The following is a 13054-nucleotide window of genomic DNA, read 5'->3' as shown; positions in this document are numbered from 1 at the left end:
CAAAGGTCCTGAGGAAGGAGCACGCTGGTGTTCCAGGAACTGCAAAAAGGCCAGAGTGGGCAACGTGGAATAGTGGGGAGACAGAGGAGGTGGGCAAGCTGGGCGTTAGGAGCTGGAGACGACTACACAGAGGGAACTGAGGACCAGACCGTATAATGCAGGTTCTCGCAGGCGGGTGGTAAGGACTTCGGCTTTTTCATTGTGTGAAACATGGAGCCATTGCAGGATTTTGAACAGCAGAGTGATATAACTTGACTTATTTTTAAAGGGAATATTCTGATTACTGTGTTGAGAACACATTAAAGTGGATCAAGAGTAGAAGCAGAGAAAAAAAAAATCAAGAAACTACTGCAGCAAGTTGGGTGAAAAATGATGGTAATGATGGTGGCTTGGACCCAGGCGTTAGCAGCGGCATTGGAGAGAATTGGTTCAGTCTGAATAACATGTATACACACATGTCAATCCATGTATTATCACAAAGCAAACACAACTATGTAAACATCACTAAGGTCAAGGAAGAGAAGTCCACTCATGTCTCCTCCTCCCTAAGGGTAACTACTATCCTGACTTCTAACACCATTAGTTTACCTATTTTCAATCTTTACATAAATGGAATCAACAATATATATTTTTTGTGGGTCTGTCCTCTTCTCTTGAAATCGATTCATGTTGTTACATGTAATTGAAGTTCATGAAAGTTTATTGCAGGATAGTGTTTGAGTGTATAAATATGCATAATTTGTTTACCCTTCTTACTGTTGTCAAGTATTGGTTGTTCCCAGCTTGTGGCTATTTTGAATAATGGTACCATGAACATTCTTAAACATATATTTTTGTGTCAATATCTATTGGTCTTATTGCTAGAAGTAGAATTGGATATTAGGTAATTAGTTATGGATACATACAATTTTAGTAGATAATGTTAAGCAATTTCCTAAAGTGCATTTTATCAACTTTAACTCTTACCAGTTGGGTATAAAGTGTTCCAATTGCTCTGTATCAGTCTTTGTAAATTTTAGCCATTTTATTGAATATGTAGTGATATCTCAGAGGGGATTTAATTTACATTTTTCTGATGACTTAAAGTTGAACACCTTTTCATATGTTTATTGACCATTTGGAGATGGTCTTTGTGAAGTACCTCTTCAAGAATGCATTCTTCTATTGAATTGTCTGTGTCTTTTTTTCTCACTGATTTCTAGAAATTCCTTCTATATTTTGGGAATGAGACTTTTGTCAACTGCATGTATTGCAAATGTCTTCTCATACTATGTGGTTTACCGTTCACTTTCTTCAATAGTGTCTTCTGATGATTACAAGTTCTTAACTTTAATGCAGTCTGATTTATTAATATTTTCATTTATGGTTAATGCTTTTTGTCTCTTATTGAGAAATCTTTCCACATGGAAAGATCATGAAGATCTTGTGTTATGCTACCTTCTAGACATTTTATTAGTTTACTACTTATATTTAGCTCTACTATCCAACTGGACTTAATTATGGTGCAAAATAGGGATCAAGTTTCATTTTTTCCCATGTGAAGAGCCAGCTGACCTGGCACCATCTATTGAAAAGACCATCTTTCCACTTCTCTTCTATACTGCAACTTTTATCACAAATCAAGAGTTCATGTTTGTGTGTGTCTAGTTCTAAATTCTCTGTTCTGTTCCACTGATCTATTGCCAATTATTTTGGCTTTCAGCCCAGATATTCAGTAGTACAAGTTGTCCATGTTTTTCTTCTGCTTTAAGAGTATTTTGGATATTCTTAGCCCTTTGCATTTCCACGTAAATTTTAGAATCAGCTTGTTAACTTTAACAACAATAACAATGAAAAACTCATTCAGGTTTTGGTTGTGATTTAAATCTATAAATGAATTAGGGGAGAACCGACATCTGTACAATACTGCATCCTCCAATCAGTGAACATGGTACACACATCTATTGATTTATGTCTTTAATTTCTGTCAATAATGCTTTACAGATTTGTGTGTAGATGCCTTACATATCTTTCATTAAATATATATCCAAGAGTTTTATATTTTTAATGCCACCACAAATAAGCACTTTATTCTATTATATAGAAATATGTAAAAATTTATATGTTGAACTTGTACCCAGGAAACTTGCTAAACTTATTAACTACATAACTTATCTGTAGACTGTTTTGGATTTTCAGTGTATGCAATTACATTGTATAAGAATAACAACATTCCCATTTCTTTCTTTTGAATGCTTGTAGTTTTTAATTTTTCTTTGCCTACAGGACCTTACTTCTGTAAGGTTTTCCTGTCTCATTCCTAGTCCAGAGGAAAGCTTTCAACAGTTCTCCTTTAAGTATGATGCTTGCTGTATGCTTTTTGCAGATGTCCATAACCAGATTAAGGAAGCTTCCCTCTATTCCTAGTTTGCTGAAGTATTTTTTATCATGAAGAGACGTTGAATTTTATCAAATTATTTTTCTGTATCTCTTTTTCTCTTTTATTCTGTTAATGTGGAAAATCACACTAATTGACTTGCAAATGTTAAACCAAACTTTGATTTCTGGGTTAAAATCTATTTGATCATGATATAATATCCTTTTCATATATTGCCAGATTTAGTTAGATAACAAAATCCTAAAACAATGTTAGCAATGTTCATGGATGAGATTGGCCTGATATTTGCCTTATACCAACCTTCTCAGGTTTTGGCATTAAGGTTATACTGGTTTCATAAACATATTGAGGTGCAGTTAGTCTTTTTATTCTCTGGAAGACTTTGTGTCAGATTAGCATTATTTTTTCGTTTTATACTTGGTAGGATTTGCCAATAAAACCATTTAAGTATGGAGTTTCCTTTTTGGTGAAGGTTTAAAATGCTGAATAAATCTAAAAATTATAGAATGGGAAGAAATAGCATCAGGCCTGAAAGCCATTCTCTCCTTTCACTGAAAGACACCTGGGTAGAAAGAAAGATGACCTAGTCAAGTAAACTTCAAGGCCAAACTCAGTCCTTCTACGTGCTGTAAGTGCCCGGTATATCCTTCCTGAGAGCCATATCTACAGCAAGGAGAAATTTGCCATTTTCAGAATTATTTTTCCTTGATTGTGTTAAGAATGAAATTTTGCTACTGCGATTGTCCCTACTTTCCTTGGCTTTATTGTAAACATCTCCTTGTCAGGTTTTTTTTTTTTTTTCTAATGTTCCCTTTTAGTCACCTCCCAGTGTCCAGCAAAACAGGCTGATGGAATAGGAAAGGAATCAGAGAAAAATATTAATATATTAATATCTAGAATGCTATTCCCACAACATCCATGTATTCATTAGAAAAAAAATGAATGATAGAAGCAAATTTGGGATATTATTTGTGAAATAAGTGACAGAGAAAGACAAATATCATATGATCTAACTTATATGTGGAATCTAAAAAAAAATTATAGAAACAGAATAGATGGTGGTTTCTGGAGCTGGGGGTGCGGGCTGAGAATGAGTGAAGACAGTCAAAATGCACAAACTTCTAGTTATAAGACAAATACATCCTGGGGATGTAAGATACAACATGATGACTGTAGTTAACGATACTGTATTATATACTTGAAAGTTGCTAAGAGAGTAGATCTTGAACACTCTCACTACACACACAAAAAATTGTAATTATGTGAGCTGATGGATGGGTTAACTAATCTTATAGTGGTAAACATTTCACAATGTATACATATATCAAATCATTATGCTGTACACCCTAAGCTTACACAATATTATATGTCAATTGTATCTCAATAAATCTGGAAAAAAGATGCAAAATTTATTTGAAGGTGTCTTGTAATTAGCAGAAAAAGTGAAACTGCTCAGCCTTGAAAGGTAAGACCAGGTCAAGTCTCTTCCAATGTCACACTCGCATTCACCCACATTTGGCCTCCCAAAGGAAGAAGCAGGAGATAAATAAGATGCTTTAGTTGACAGTTTGATATGGGAAACACTTAACTTTTTGATGGTTTATCTCAGTCAGAATTCAGTGGTTATTTCCTATCTAGTCTAATAACATGAAAAGTAAGCAATCATGTCACTGGTGTCATGCCCTTAGAAATGTGATTCAAGACAGTCACAGTGCTCTTCAACATGTTTTCTTCTTTCCCTGATCATTTTTAAACTGGTAACTTACATTTGAAGTGACTTTGAGAATGATTTTTTTTCTCTCTTCATACAAAAAAGGAGGGGGGAGGGGGGAACATTCCCAAGCTTGTGCTATGAAATCCTTTTGGAACAAACCTAGTTTCTCAGTTAAGTGGTAATCAATATTGCTGCCAAACAAATTATCTTTGCAGTGAGACATAAAGTATATCTTTGTGTTTCCTAATAATTACAAAAGCCCTATATTAACCCTCTTAGGTTATGACATGGGCAAAATTATCAATAAAATCATAGTCTTTACACAAAAGCCTCCAAGCTCTCTCAGAACCTTCCTGCCGCCACATTAGGACCTCACTGTTCCAGCCTCCAGGGCCCATTCCATCCTTCCAGCCTGCGACCAGCAGCAGAGAAAAACTAATTACATACCATTTTCTTGCCCCATACACACTTTGAAGTGAGCAAAAAGATTAGAGCAAATTTTAACAGTGAGGGAAATAGTGCACATCCAGGCCAGTCAGTGTGGCAGTCAGATCGGTGCCAAGTTCTGGAAGGTGATCAGTGATGAACATGGCATCAACCCCACCAGCACCTATTATGGGGCTAGCAACCTACAGCTAGACCGCATCTCTGTGTACTATAGTAAGCCACAGGTGGCAAATTTGTTCCTCGTGCTATCCTGGTGGATCTAGAACCAGGGACCATGGACTCTGTTCACTCAGGTCCTTTAGGTCAGATCTTCAGACCAGACAATTTTGTTTTTAGTCAGTCTGAGGCAAGCAACAACTGGGCCACGGGCCACTATACAGAGGGGGCCAAGCTGGTTGACTCGGTCCTGGATGTGGTTCAGAAGGAGGCCGAGAGCTGTGACTCCTGGCAGGACTTCCAGCTGACTCACTCGCTGGGAGGGGGCATGGGCTCTGGAATGGGCACCTTGCTCATCAGCAACACCTGTAAAGAATATCCTGACTACATCCTGAACACCTTCAGTGTGGTGCCCTCACCCAAAGTGTCCGACACTGTGCTTGAGCACTACAACTCCACCCTCTCTGTCCATGAGCTGGTGGAGAACACAGACGACACTTACTGCATTGACAACAAGGTGCTTAATGACATCTGTTTCTGCACCCTCAAGCTGACCATGCCAACCTACAGGGACCTGAACCACCTCATCTCAGCCACCATGAGTGGTGTCACCACCTGCCTCTGCTTCCCTGGCCAGCTCAGTGCTGACCTCCACAAGCTAGCAGTCAACATGGTGCCCTTCCCACATCTCCACATCTTCCTGCCTGACTTTGCCCCTCTAACCAGCCGTGGAAACCAGCAGTATCGAGCCCTCCCTGTGACCGAGCTCACCCAGCAGGTCTTAGATGCCAAGAACATGACGGCGGCCTGTGACCCCCCACCATGGCCCGTACCTCATCATGGCTGCTATCTTCTGTGGATGGATGTCCATGAAGGTGGTGCACGAGCAGATGCTCAGCGTGCAGAACAAGAACCGCAGCTACTTCATGGAATGGATCCCCAACAACGTCAAGATGGCCGTCTGTGACATCCCAGCCCATGGCCTCATAATGGCGGTCACCTTCATTGGCCACAGCATGGCCATCCAGGAGCTGTTTAAGTGCATCTCAGAGGGGTTCACTGCCATATTCCGCCAGAAGGCCTTCCTCCACTGGTACACAGGTGAGGGCATGGATGAGATGGAGTTCACCGAGGCTGAGAGCAACGTCAACAACCTTGTCTCCGAGTCCCAGCAGTACCAGGATGCCACTGCAGAAGAGGAGGAGGATTTCAGTGAGGAGGCCGAAGAGGAGGCCTAAGGCCGAGTCCCCATGACCGCAGGCTTCTCAGTCCCCTCAGCCTTCTTCCTCAACCGCCCCTTTCTTCACCCTCAGAATTTGTGTTTTCTGCCTCTATCTTGTTTTTTCTTTTTGGTGGTGGGGGGTGGTGTTTCTAGAACACTGCCTGGTATATGATAGGTGCTCAACAAATATTTGTTGTTTGTTGAATGTCTCCTCTCTCTTTCCACTCTGGGGAACCTAGATTTCTGCCATTCTGGGTAACCCTATATTTCCTTCTCGTGCCCACTCCTCCTACATGTCCAGTTAACATTTCCCTCTCTGTTTTTCAGATAACTCTCCAAGGAGCCAAAAATAAATGGGAATTGAAAACAAAAACAAACCAACAAACAAAAACAAAAGCCTCCAAGACCTCCTGAACTGAACAATTCTGACCCTCCTTGGGCATGGCTCTGCCATTGGGTTACGAATCTTTTTAAGCTGCAGGGTTTTATATAAAATAAATATATTTTATTTAAATATATTTTTACACAAATGGAATTTCTATATTTCAAGGTAGAATTGTATGTAACTATGCAATTTGGTCAGTTGGATTTAGTTCAGTTGATCTTCATACCATAATATTAAAGGGTATAGAGATATAAGAGTTCTAACACTCTTAGAAAGAGCTTTAAAAACTGCTAGGATGTGGGAGGAGTTTCAACATGGTGGAAGAGTAAGACGCGGAGATCACCTTCCTCCCCACAAATACATCAGAAATACATCTACATGTGGAATAATTCCTACAGAACACCTACTGAACCCTAGCAGAAGACCACAGACTTCCCAAAATGCAAGAAACTCCCCCACATAGCTGGGTAGGGCAAAAGAAAAAAGAAAAACAGAGACAAAGAATAGGGATGGGGCTTCCCTGGTGGCGCAGTGGTTGAGAATCTGCCTGCTAATGAACTGGACACAGGTTCGAGCCCTTGTGTGGGAGGATCCCACATGCCACGGAGCAACTAGGCCCGTGAGCCACAACTACTGAGCCTGCACGTCTGGAGCCTGTGCTCCGCAACAATAGAGGCCACGATAGTGAGAGGCCCGCGCACCGCGATGAAGAGTGGTCCCCGCTTGCCACAACTAGAGAAAGCCCTCGCACAGAAACGAAGACCCAACACAGCAAAAATAAATTAATTAATTAATAAACTCCTACCCCCAACATCTTCTAAAAAAAAAAAATAGGGACGGGACCTGTACCAGTGGGAGGGAGCAGTGAAAGAGGAAAGGTTTCCACACACTAGGAAGCCCCTTCGCGGGCGGAGACTGTGGGTGGCGGAGGGGGGAGCTTCGGGGCCGCGGAGGAGAGCATAGCAACGCAGGTGCGGAGGACAAAGCGGAGAGATTCCCACACAGAGGATCCGTGCCGACCAGGACTCACCAGTCCGAGAGGCTTGTCTGCTCACCCGGCAGGACGGGCGGGGGCTGGGAGCTGAGGCTCGGGCTTCGGGTCCCAGGGAGAGGACTGGGGTTGGCGGCATGACACAGCCCGAAGGGGCTAGTGCACCACAGCTAGACGGGAGGGAGTCCGGAAATAGGTCTGGAGCTGCCGAAGAGGCAAGAAACTTTTTCTTCCCTCTCTGTTTCCTGGTGCACGAGGAGAGGGGATTAAGAGCACTGCTTAAAGGAGCTCCAGAGACGGGTGCGAGCCACGGCCAACAGTGTGGACCCCAGAGACGGGCATGAGACGCTAAGGCTGCTGCTGCCGCCACCAAGAAGCCTGTGTGCGAGCACAGGTCACTCTCCACACCTCCCTTCTGGGGAGCCTGTGCAGCCCATCACTGCCAGGGTCCCATGATCCAGGGACAACTTGCTCTGGAGAACACATGGCGCCTCAGGCTGGTGCAACGTCACGCTGGCCTCTGCCGCTGCAGGCTCGCGCCGCCTCCGTGCCCCTCCCTCCCCTGCCCTGAGTGAGCCAGAGTTCCCGAATCAGCGGCTCCTTTAACCCCGTCCTGTCTGAGCGAAGTACATATGTTCTGAAGAAACCTACATGCAGAGGTGGGGCCAAATCCAAAGCTGAACCCCGGGAGCTGTGCGAACAAAGAAGAGAAAGGGAAATCTCTCCCAGCAGCCTCAGGAGAAGTGGATTAAATCTCCACAATCAACTTGATGTACCCTGCATCTGTGGAATACCTGAATAGACAACAAATCATCCCAAATTGAGGAGGTGGATTTTGGGAGCAACGATGTATATATTTTTTTCCCTTTTTCTCTTTTTGTGAGTGTGTATGTGTATGCTTCTGTGTGTGATTTTGTCTGAATAGCTTCGCTTTTACCATTTGTCCTAGGGTTCTGTCTGTCCATTTTTTATTATTATTACTTTAAAATTTTTCTTTTTCTTAATTATTTTTCACTTTTCATTTTAATAACTTTATTTTATTTTACTTTATTTTATTTTATCTTCTTTCTTTCCTTCTTTTTCTTTTCTTTCTTTCCTTCTTTTTCTTTCTTTCTTTCTTTCTTCCTTCCTTTCTTTCTTTCTTCTCTCCCTTTTATTGGGAGCCATGTGAAGGACAGGCTCTTGGTGATCCAGTCAGGAGTCAGGGCTGTGCCACTGAGGTGGGAGAGGCAAGTTCAGGACACTGGTCGACAAGAGACCTCCCAGCTCCATGTAATATCAAATGGCGAAAATCTCCCAGAGATCTCCATTTCAATGCCAAGACCCAGCTCCACTCAACGACCAGCAAGCTACAGTGCAGGACACCCTATGCTGAACAACTAGCATGACAGGAAGACAACCCCATCCATTAGCACAGAGGCTGCCTAAAATCATAAAAAGGCCACAGACACCCCAAAACACACCACCAGACGTGGACCTGCCCACCAGAAAGACAAGATCCAGCCTCATCCACCAGAACACAGGCACTAGTCCCCTCCACCAGGAAGCCTACACAACCCACTGAACCAACCTTAGCCACTGGGGACAGACACCAGAAACTACAGGAAATACGAACCTGCAGCCTATGAAAAGGAGACCCCAAACACAGTAAGGTAAGCAAAATGAGAAGACAGAGAAACACACAGCAGATGAAGGAGCAAGGCAAAAACCCACCAGACCTAACTAATGAAGAGTAAATAGGCAGTCTACCTGAAAAAGAACTCAGAATAATGATACTAAACATGATCCAAAGTCTTGGAAATAGAATGGAGAAAATACAAGAAATGTTTAACAAGGACCTAGAAGAACTAAAGAGCAAACAAACAGAGATGAACAACACAATAAATGAAATTAAAAATTCTCTACAAGGGATCAATAGCAGAAATAACTGAGGTAGAAGAACGGATAAGTGACCTGGAAGATAAAATCGTGGAAATAACTACTGCAGAGCAGAATAAAGAAAAAAGAATGAAAAGAATTGAGGACAGTCTCAGAGACCTCTGGGACAACATTAAACATACCAACATTCAAATTATAGGGGTCCCAGAAGAAGAAGAGAAAAAGAAAGGGACTGAGAAAATATTTGAAGAGATTATAGTTGAAAACTTCCCTAATATGGGAAAGGAAAGAGTTAATCAAGTCCAGGAACCACAGAGAGTCCCTTATAGGATAAATCCAAGGAGAAACATGCCAAGACACATATTAATCAAACTATCAAAAATTAAATACAAAGAACAAATATTAAAAGCAGCAAGGGAAAAACAACAAGTAATACATAAGGGAATCCCCAAAAGGTTAAGAGCTCATCTTTCAGCAGAAACTCTGCAAGCCAGAATGGAGCGGCGGGACATATTTAAAGTGACGAAAGAGAAAAACCTACAGCCAAGTTACTCTACCCAGCAAGGATCTCATTCACATTTGATGGAGAAATTAAAAGCTTTACAGACAAGCAAAAGCTAAGAGAATTCAGCACCAACAAACCAGGTTTACAACAAATGCTAAAAGAACTTCTCTAGGCAGGAAACACAAGAGAAGGAAAAGACCTACAATAATAAACCCAAAACAGTTAAGAAAAAGGTAATAGGAACATACATATCAATAATTACCTTAAATGTAAATGGATTAAATGCTCCAACCAAAAGACATAGACTGGGGCTCCCCTGGTGGCGCAGTGGTTGAGAGTCCACCTGCTGATGCAGGGGACACTGGTCATGCCCCGGTCTGGGAAGATGCCACATGCCGCAGAGTGGCTAGGCCCATGAGCCATGGCCGCTGAGCCTGCACAGCCGGAGGCTGTGCTCCGCAAGGGGAGAGGCCACAACAGTGAGAGGCCCACGTACCGCAAAAAAAAAAAAAAAAAAAAAGACATAGACTGGCTGAATGGATACAAAAACAAGACCCATATATATGCTGTCTACAAGAGACCCACTTAAGACCTAGGGACACATATGGACTGAAAGTGAGGGGATGGAAAAAGATATTCCATGCAAATGGAAATCAAAAGAAAGCTGGAGTAGCAATTCTCATATCAGACAAAATAGACTTTAAGACAAAGACTATTACAAGAGACAAAGAAGGATACTACATAATGATCAACAGAACAATCCAAGAAGAAGATATAATAATTGTAAATATTTATGCACCCAACATAGAAGCACCTCAATACATAAGGCAAATACTAACAGCAATAAAAAGGGAAATCGACAGTAACATAATCATAGTAGGGGACTTTAACACCCCACTTTTACCAATGGACAGATCATCCGAAATGAAAATAAATAAGGAAACACAAGCTTTAAATGATACATTAAACAAATGGACTTAATTGATATTTATAGGACATTCCATCCAAAAACAATAGAATACACATTCTTCTCAAGTGCTCATGGAACATTCTCCAGGATACATCACATCTTGGGTCACAAATCAAGCCTTGGTAAATTTAACAAAATTGAAATCATATCAAGTATGTTTTCCAACCACAACACTATGAGACTAGATATCAATTACAGGAAAAAATCTGTAAGAAATACAAACACATGGAGGCTAAACAACACACTACTTAACAACCAAGAGATCACTGAAGAAATCAAAGAGGAAATCAAAAAATACCTAGATACAAATGACAATGAAAACACAATGACCCAAAACCTATGGGATGCAGCAAAAACAGTACTAAGAGGGAAGTTTATAGCTATAAAAGCCTACCTTAAGAAATAAGAAACATCTCAAATAAAAAACCTAACCTTATACCTAAAGCAATTAGAGAAAAAACAAAAAAAAAACCCCAAAGTTAGCAGAAGGAAAGAAATTATAAAGATCATATCAAAAATAAATGAAAAATAAATGAAAGAAACAATAGCAAAGATCAATAAAACTAAAAGCTGGTCATTTGAGAAGATAAACAAAATTAATAAACCATTAGCCACACTTATCAAGAAAAAAAAGGAGAAGACTCAAATCAATAGAATTAGAAATGAAAAAGGAAAAGTAACAACTGACACTGCAGAAATACAAAGGATCATGAGAGATTACTACAAGCAACTATATACCAATAAAATGGACAACCAGGAAGAAATGGACAAATTCTTAGAAATGCACAGCGCTCTGAGATTGAACCAGGAAGGAATAGAAAATATGAACAGACCAATCACAAGCACTGAAATTGAAACTGTGATTAAAAATCTTCCAACAGGGCTTCCCTGGTGGCGCAGTGGTTGAGAGTCCACCTGCTGATGCAGGGGACACGGGTTCGTGCCCCGGTCCGGGAAGTTCCCACATGCCGCAGAGTGGCTGGGCCCGGGAGCCATGGCCACTGAGCCTGCGTGTCTGGAGCCTGTGCTCCACAACGGGAAAGGCCACAACAGTGAGAGGCCTGCGTACCACCAAAAAAAAAAAGAATCTTCCAACAAACAAAAGCCCAGGACGAGATGGCTTCACAGGCGAATTCTGTCAAACATTTAAAGAATACCTAACACCTATCCTTCTCAAACTCTTCCAAAATATAGCAGAGGGAGGAACACTCCCAAACTCATTCTACGAGGCCACCATCACTCTGATGACAAAAACAAAGATGTCACAAAGAAAGAAAACTACAGGCCAATATCACTGATGAACATAGATGTAAAAATGCTCAACAGGGCTTCCCTGGTGGCACAGTGGTTGAGAGTCCGCCTGCTGATGCAGGGGACACGGGTTCATGCCCTGGTCCAGGAAGATCCCACATGCCGTGGAGTGGCTAGGCCTGTGAGCCATGGCCACTGAGCCTGCGCGTCTGGAGCCTGTGCTCCGCAATGGGAGAGGCCACAACAGTGAGAGGCCTGTGTACCGCAAAAAAAAAAAAAAACCTCAACAAAATACTAGCAAACAGAATCCAACAGCACATTAAAAGGATCATACACTATGATCAAGGGGGGTTTATTCCAGGAATGCAAGGATTCTTCAATATATGCAAATCAATCAATGTGATACACCATATAAACAAATTGAAGGAGAAAAACCATATAATCACCTCAGTAGATGCAGAGAAAGCTTTTGACAAAATTCAACACCCATTTATGATAAAAACCCTGCAGAAAGTAGGCATAGAGGGAACTTTCCTCAACATAATAAAGGCCATATATGACAAACCCACAGCCAACATCGTCCTCAATGGTGAAGAACTGAAACCATTTCCACTAAGATCAGGAACAAGACAAGGTTGCCCACTCTCACCACTATTATTCAACACAGGTTTGGAAGTTTTAGCCACAGCAATCAGAGATGGAAAAGAAATAAAAGGAATCCAAATTGGAAAAGAAGAAGTAAAGCTGTCACTGTTTACAGATGACATGATACTATACATAGAGAATCCTAAAGATGCTACCAGAAAACTACTAGAGTTAATCAATGAATTTGGTAAAGTAGCAGGATACAAAATTGATGCACAGAAATCTCTTGCATTCCTATACACTAATGATGAAAAATCTGAAAGTGAAATTTAAAAAAACACTCCCATTTACCACTGCAACAAAAAGAATACAATTTAGGAATAAACCTACCTAAGGAAACAAAAGACCTGTATGCAGAAAATTATAAGAAACTGATGAAAGAAATTAAAGATGATACAAATAGATGGAGAGATATACCATGTTCTTGGATTGGAAGAATCAACATTGTGAAAGTGACTCTACTACCCAAAGCAATCTATAGATTCAACGCAATCCCTATCAAACTACCACTGG

The 13054-nt window shown here is 41.2% G+C and overlaps 1 pseudogene across 1 annotated transcript; it reads left to right on the top strand.

Moving 5' to 3' along the window:
* The first annotated feature begins 4606 nt into the window (after window positions 1-4606).
* LOC307052106 (tubulin beta chain-like) lies at window positions 4607-5932 on the top strand (annotated as a pseudogene). The gene has a single exon. The product of its transcript is annotated as a tubulin beta chain-like (transcript).
* The last annotated feature ends 7122 nt before the right edge of the window (window positions 5933-13054 follow it).

This window comes from Hyperoodon ampullatus, assembly GCF_949752795.1.
Source record: "Hyperoodon ampullatus genome assembly, chromosome: 4".
Lineage (NCBI taxonomy): Eukaryota > Metazoa > Chordata > Mammalia > Artiodactyla > Ziphiidae > Hyperoodon > Hyperoodon ampullatus.
The sequence above is the reverse complement of the archived record's forward strand: the minus strand, read 5'-3'. Positions and strand labels throughout refer to the sequence as shown.